Below are 7,492 nucleotides of genomic sequence, written 5' to 3'. Positions count from 1 at the left end.
GTGGCTATAATATTCTTTCCTTGTTTACGTAAATAGACGTTTATTTATTTTTTATTTTTAATTATATAGTACCCAGTAAACACCAGTTAAATAATAGTATAAGGGAGATAACTCTGCTTATCTTATTGACCTTTTTTCTTTCTAAAGTTTAGTAAATATATATATATATATCTATCTTCTATATATCTATAAAAACAGATATGTGTGTGCAACAGACGATTTCTGATTGGTTAATCCAATAATCACATCTCCTAAAAAACTATGGTTCGTAGGCTCTTAACTTTACCATAAAATATTATGGCTTTATTTATTGTCCATCTTGGAAGGGTTTAATTTTTTTCTAACTTGTTATTTACAAATTAAAAAAATACGAAACTTACACAATCTTACAATCCAACCTACGACATCACGGCCGCCATTCTGGTGCTAGCCGCAGACACGTACACAACACGAAAACAATGTTTTGAAAATCAAGCAAAAATTAATTTCCTGAAATTTTTCAATATTTAAAAATAAATTATGCCGGCTGATAAAATTTTTAAACTTTTTTTTAAAGTTAGAAAGATAAAAATTAAAAATACTTATTTTTATGTAAAACGCGCGTTCACTCGTGGTCTTTTCATTTCGGGTTTGTATTACTGTACACATAGATTCGAAAAAGTTGTCAAAAAACAAATATATAACAAATAAATGTTATCAAAGGCAAGATAAGTTACTTTTCTACCAAACTGGATATATTTTTCGTGTTTTTATTCAATGTAACACATTTATTCAGCTCGAAAAACGGGTTTGTATTACTGTACACATAGATTTGAAGAAGTTGATAAGATACGAAACAATACAGCACGAAAACACGCGCACACACGCACACACACTCACGTCCACTACCGTCCTTGGCTACGTCACGTTGTTATGGCAACACGATAAATACACAGTAAATTTGATTTTCTTCATTTCTACGCAAATATTACGCAAATATAAATCATATAGAATATCTGTATGAATATAATTACACGTAATAGTTAAATAAAGATGATCATCGTATAAGAGAACCGAAAAAAAAACTAATAGGGAATTTGTATAAAGTTGTATTTTCTTTTTAAATAAATAGAAAAAAGGGGTGTTGATAAGACTATCGATACTTATACAGTTTAGTGACGACATTAAAAAATCGAAATATTGAAAAAAAATTTTATTGTACGTAACTGTTATAGACTGAAGTTCTCCGAAAAAAAATTTCACTTCATTAGATCAAGTAGTTTTGTTTTTACAGCGAAAAACAATTATTTATCACGACGACGTCAACGTGGCCATTTTGGAAATGTACCTAGCAGAATACCTCCATTTTAGGCCAAATTTCGCAATCTAGCCTTTTTTTTCGCCATATTGAGATGCGCACAACACATCTGCAATTTTTTACGTTTTTTTTCTTTTTTTTTTAAATCTGCAATTTTTTTGCGTTTTTTTTTTTTTTAAATAAGAATACTATTGAATATGCAAAGAAATTGAAGAATGCAAAGAATTGAAGAATTTTTATACGAGATTATTTTCGAAACATGCTCAGTTGGACACGCATGGATAACTTCGAAACTTCGTTTATTTACTTCTGTTACAAATTAAAAAAAAAAAACACCCCAAAAATGGCATCTGTCTTCGCAAAAAAAAAAAAAAATCTCATTCTGGTGGGGGGAAAAAGGGCTAGATTGGCCTAAAATGGAGGTATTCTGCTATGTACGGCAGTTACCTGCCCTTGGGGCATTCCTGGGCCTGCAGTAAAATTTCCAAAATGGCCACGTTGACGTAGCCCGTCGTAGCCGTGATAAATCATTGGTTTTCGCTGTAAAAAAAAACTACTTGATCAAATGAAGTGAAATTTTTTTTCGGAGAACTTCACTCTATAAGTTACGTACAATAAAATTTTTTTTTCAATATTTCCATTTTTTAATGTCGTCACTAAACTGTATAAGTACCAGACTATCAATACACACAAAAAAATATAGATTTATTTTTGGGTAAAGTTCCCCCGGGTTTTCCTTTCATTTCAGTAAATAATGGTCTTTTGTTATATATATATGGCGTACTATTATCCTTATATATATGATGTTTATGTTTATATATATGTATAAGTGATAGTGTCTGTGCGTCTGTGTGCATTTCCCTACGCTAAAACTCTGTCAATTTTAAGCCTACAGATTCGAAATTTGATATACAGGGTACTGAGATTTGAGAAAATCGATGTGATAGGTTTTCGACAGAAATTTGGCGATTAAGTGGTCAATATTCAACAATTAGACCTTTGAGAACTCTACCAAACTCCTCCTACAATTTAAGGTCTGAACACATTCCTTGGACATGGATTTAACTTATTAACTTTACTTGATCCCTAAACAATAAATGTTAAGAGGTCATAATAAGGGTCAAAGTTTAAACAAATTGACCGTTTTTTTTCCTCAGCATACACTTCAAAACACCTGGGCAACGCCGAGCACCGATTGCTAGTATATATATATATATATATATATATACATACTACACATACACAAACGCACATATATATAAATACATTTACACACATAAATGCATATATACCACACATACATACCATATATATATATATATATATATATATATATATATATATATATATATATATATACTATAGTCAGTAAATTATAGTATTATAATTGTTATAATTCTTTTTCTATCCTTTGCAAATGATTCAAATTTTAGTATGTTATTATGGGTGATAACGACTACCAGTTGTCAAAATTTCAGCATTTCACAGTTGTTATTATATTAGGTTTTAAAATGTTGTCCCTTTGTTTTGGACGCTACTATATATATATATATATATATATATATATATATATATATATATATATGATAATTTTTGGAAATCATCAGTGCAGGGAGACACGACTACTGCCGGTTGGGAGATTCGAACCCGGCCACGAAGTCATCTCTGACTTCATTAGCAAAGAATAAACCTCACAGCCAACCTCAACCGCGAGAAATATCCTTGAATTTTAAACACTTATTTTTAAATGTAGCATAATGATTATAATATCCTGATTTGCCCATGCCACCTTAAGAGACCGACTTTCATTTCAACTTTTAAGTGCCCAACAAGAACCGAGTTCTTAAAGAGACTGACATGTGTGTGTGCGCATGGAGATCTTATCTATTATTTATGGAGATCTTATCTATTATTTATAATTAATGGTTCTCATATTGTATTAAATTCTATACTAGATTTGCTTAGTAGGTAATTCCTATCCAGCATATGCGCTCTTCTTTGAGTTGTCTTACTCTCCATCATCCTTTGTCTCTAATTTTTCCTTCATCCCATTAGTATAGATGATTTCCCCTTTACTCTCCATTATATGTGTGGTCAATTATAGCTGACTTTTCAATATCTCTATTTATTACGGCTTTCTGATGCTACTCTAACTTTATTTTTAATGGAAGACATGCCTCACCTTTGTACAGTTTGTGATTGCTGTAACTGAGCGGATCCGTCGGTTTATGGATAATTTAGAAGAGGGTAGGGTCATTGCGTTTGTCATTCCGAAGGCGTTTGGCAGAGTTTTGTATGTTAGTTTTCTACATAAACGACAAGGTTATGGTGTTGTGATGAGGTTCTTGGCATTATCATAGTGTTGTGTTCTATTCGAAGTTCAACTGATTCTTCTCTATATCAATGAGACAGAATATTATTCAGGAGATTAAAATTAATGCTGATGACACCACTCTCTATTCTGGTGTTACTTTTTCCCCCATCTTCATCGGATCAGTTGAAATATGCAGCTGATCTAGAAGTTGACTAAAGGTTCAGTGTGGATTGGATACGTAATGACTAGGGCTAGGACAACAGAATATTCTTTTCATTGTTTTGACTCTCGAGTATATATTCGACACAGTTAGATACGATTAATCAACTGAGAACCACATCACTCTATATAAAAACATATAAGATATCAATGGATATGTACCTGAGAATCAAAATAAGGAAAAGAATATGCTGTTGTCATAGCCCAAGTAATGACTTATTTCGTTTAATCCAATTTAGACCCATCCCATATCTTTCACTTGTAAGCGTGTCACTTTTCTTCCTGAGATTCTCATGGATGGCCCCGATCTTGAGGAAAAATCGACTCTGAAACGAAACGGTATTTCTTTCTCGTGGTTTCCTTTTTTGGGAGTTCATATATTAGATCCATTGCTTTTTCTGCGTCTGGTAAAATTGTTTCTCTTAACTATCTAATGAAATAAAAAAGGTCCTTCATATAATGAAAATATAACGATGAAAAAATACTGAATTTCAAGTAAAACAAATGGTACCTACGTAATTGCCATGTCAAAATAGTAACATATCCCAAACTTACGGAAAACGATAAGGTAGAAAAATAATTATTAATGAAAAAAAGTTTAAAGTTATATGAGGGAATAAAATTTGCTCGGCATTTTGAATTACGTTCATCACGTGACAAAAACAATAAAACTTAATTATCTCCCTTATCAACTTATCTCTAGCAAGCGTAATACAATGATTTCACAAATTCCTTTTTTTCATTAATAATTTTTTTCTACATAATTGTTCTTCGTAATTTTTGGATGTTTTACTATTTGTGACCTGAGAATTACGGAGGTTCCATTTGTTTTACTTAAAATTCAATATTTTTTCCTTATTATGACATAGAAGCGCCAAAAAGTTTTTTTCATGTGTTTATGTGTATTATCTAACCCATTAGTTCCTACTGTCCAATAAATAGGACACTAAATGATTTATTTTTAAAATCTATTAAATACAATATAGTCGTCTTCAAGTCCTATGTAAACAAGTTCTTGATGAGCCGTTCCACTTAAGTAATCCAATTTACCAAATTTACGCTTCTAACGATTACTATGATATTGTCCTTTTGACCACTGTTCACTCTTTAACCCTCATCCTCGAGCGGCCACTGGGCCTGTATAAGTGGTGATTCCTTTGTAGAAAAAAATATAAACACTTGCACACGCTTAAGGCTAATCACTATCTTTAGAAATCTATAATCAGACCATGTATGGAGTATTGTTGTCATATTTGTGCTGGAGAATTTCTGTCTTATTTGAAAGTTCTTGATAAGATGCTGTAATATATCTGCTATTTGATTGATCCATCCTTATCTCTTATGTTACTAGTGTCTTTTCTATAAATATTATTATGTCATGTCTTCTTCAGAATTATCTGATCTATTTCCTGCTTTTTCAACTTTTTTTTCAACTCGTTCGACTCGTTGGTCTAGCGGTCTCCATCAATTCTTCTAATTGATACGTCATTGTAACACGATTTCATATTCCAATAACTTCTTTTCTAAGAACCACAGGGTTGTAGACTTCTTTCCTCCTACCTTGCTGACTGTTTTCCCCCTTCCTCCTACCTATAAATGGTGCCTTTGCACGACTAAGGCCAATAGAAATCTCCTGGTTTTACAACAACCACCTTTCGTTCTTGTTAGCTTCTTACACCAAGTGGCTTCACGCTTTGTCTGGAGTGCTTTCCATAAAAAATGTTTTTCACGTTTACATGGAATCGCTTACATACAGTTCTTAGTCATGATTTTTGCATATTTGAAAGTTCGACAGAAAGATTCTCGGGGGCGGCACGATACACCTAAAGACTTTCGAAGGTTACAGCGACTGAAACGTTTTACGAAGAATACTCAAGAGAAGAACAGTCGTCCGAATAATACAAATACAAACTTATCAATCCGCATTTAAAAAAATTCAGTGAATTGTTTTTCTTTTTTATTTTTATAATTTGTAATTTGGAAATTAGGACCCCGATCGATGCTGGGTACCGCTACTAATAGAAATAGAGAGACATAAGCTGAACCGTGCCAGACTCCTTCACCAACGTTATGTTAAGGATTTTGCAAATATGCCATTATTATTGTTTCCACAAGAGGTACATCTAAAAAGTCATAAATATACATAAAGAAATATATTTGCTTTCATTTAATTATCTTTTGCTATCTTTTCTCGCCTTCTTTCGGACCATCTTACTCTCTCTCTCTCTCTCTCTCTTTCTCTCTCTCTCTTTCTCTCTTTCTCTCTCTCTCTCACATATATATATATATATATATATATATATATATATATATATATATCTTTTCCTCTATCTTTCCAACACTTAAGACACTTACAAATAGAACGAGTAGAAACTTATAAATAACGGCAGTTGTTTACGGAATAAAAGTGTTTCCTTGATAGAATAATAAACGAGATTGGAAAATAACTTTAAAAATGAACAAGAATAACGAAAAAATATACATATAAACTTAATCGCACCCGAAAAAAAAAATGAAAGTAAAAAAAAGGACCCCCCCAAAAAAAAACGAATAGATGAAGAGAGATTGAGTAAAATAAGAGGTAGAAAAATAGCCGAAAGAAATGTCTCCTTCAAGAAGATAAATGGGAAAATTAAGATTGCGCAGAGAAAATGTTGGCAAAAATAGCGAGAAAAGCAAAATGGCGGCGAGAAATAAAAAGCAGAAGAAGCTAACGGTGTCGATGAGAGCGTATGTGATGAGAATTATGGCAACAGAAAGATGCTGTGTTGAGAGGAATAGCAAAACTAATTGATTTGATTTTAGAAGAATATTGGTGAAGGTATGTTTATGAATTTTTGAGATGTGGATTGATAATTCGTATTATTTGAACTTTCAAACTTACTGCCCTACTCTTGTATTCTTCCGTTTAGTCTCCAAAGAAAACGATACCTCTATAGGGGCAGCTGTATGTGTAATTGTGGCAGGGGTTGCGTAATCCTCAACCACACCTCTCCTGAATCGGCACTGTTTGAGTCCAGTGACAAGGAGAAGTCCAGGATGGCTGGAAACAATGCCGAGATAAGCGGAGAGCACATACAGCACCTGGAAGTTCCAAATGGTCACCCATCTGGTACTGGACAGGCTCATCGTTGCTTATCTTCGGTGATCTGACGGGAACCGGTGTGTCAAACGTGATCATGCCGTATACACTCATTTTAAGCGTTATTTTCACAATGTTTCGGTTGATGTAACCTCATATCTACCTCGGCTGTATCTGGTTAAACTTGGGAATCTTTCTGTCGAAATCTGCAAGGAATTTCGAATAGAACTCTTTATTCAATCCGAAAGTGGCGATCCTGTTCTCATTGCGTAAGCCATGATCGGGTATACGTCCTAAGTAATGTGCAGTTGTATTCTGAGTATTGCCTGTACTGAGTATTGGACCTTCAACTTCCAGAAGGCTGTCACTTACAACTTAATTTTTATCAATTACCTTATCCGTTAGGCTACGGGCCCTTACGTGATTGATGGCATTGAAAAAATACAACTTCAAGATGCTTTGAAAATTTTATTCACATAAATATATTAAAAACATTTTAATTTACAACAAATGAAACAATTTTATTAAAAGGTGTAGAAGAGAATTGAGTGTCGTTTGTCATTCTTGGTCACGCATTATA

The 7,492-nt window shown here is 32.9% G+C and overlaps 1 pseudogene; it reads right to left on the bottom strand.

The window, feature by feature from the left end:
* Positions 1-6,902: 6,902 nt before the first annotated feature.
* Positions 6,903-7,020, bottom strand: LOC145288506 (5S ribosomal RNA; annotated as a pseudogene).
* Between the last annotated feature and the right edge of the window lie 472 nt (positions 7,021-7,492).

This window comes from Euprymna scolopes, chromosome 11, assembly GCF_053919585.1.
Source record: "Euprymna scolopes isolate OS-2025 chromosome 11, ASM5391958v1, whole genome shotgun sequence".
NCBI lineage: Eukaryota > Metazoa > Mollusca > Cephalopoda > Sepiida > Sepiolidae > Euprymna > Euprymna scolopes.
The sequence above is the reverse complement of the archived record's forward strand: the minus strand, read 5'-3'. Positions and strand labels throughout refer to the sequence as shown.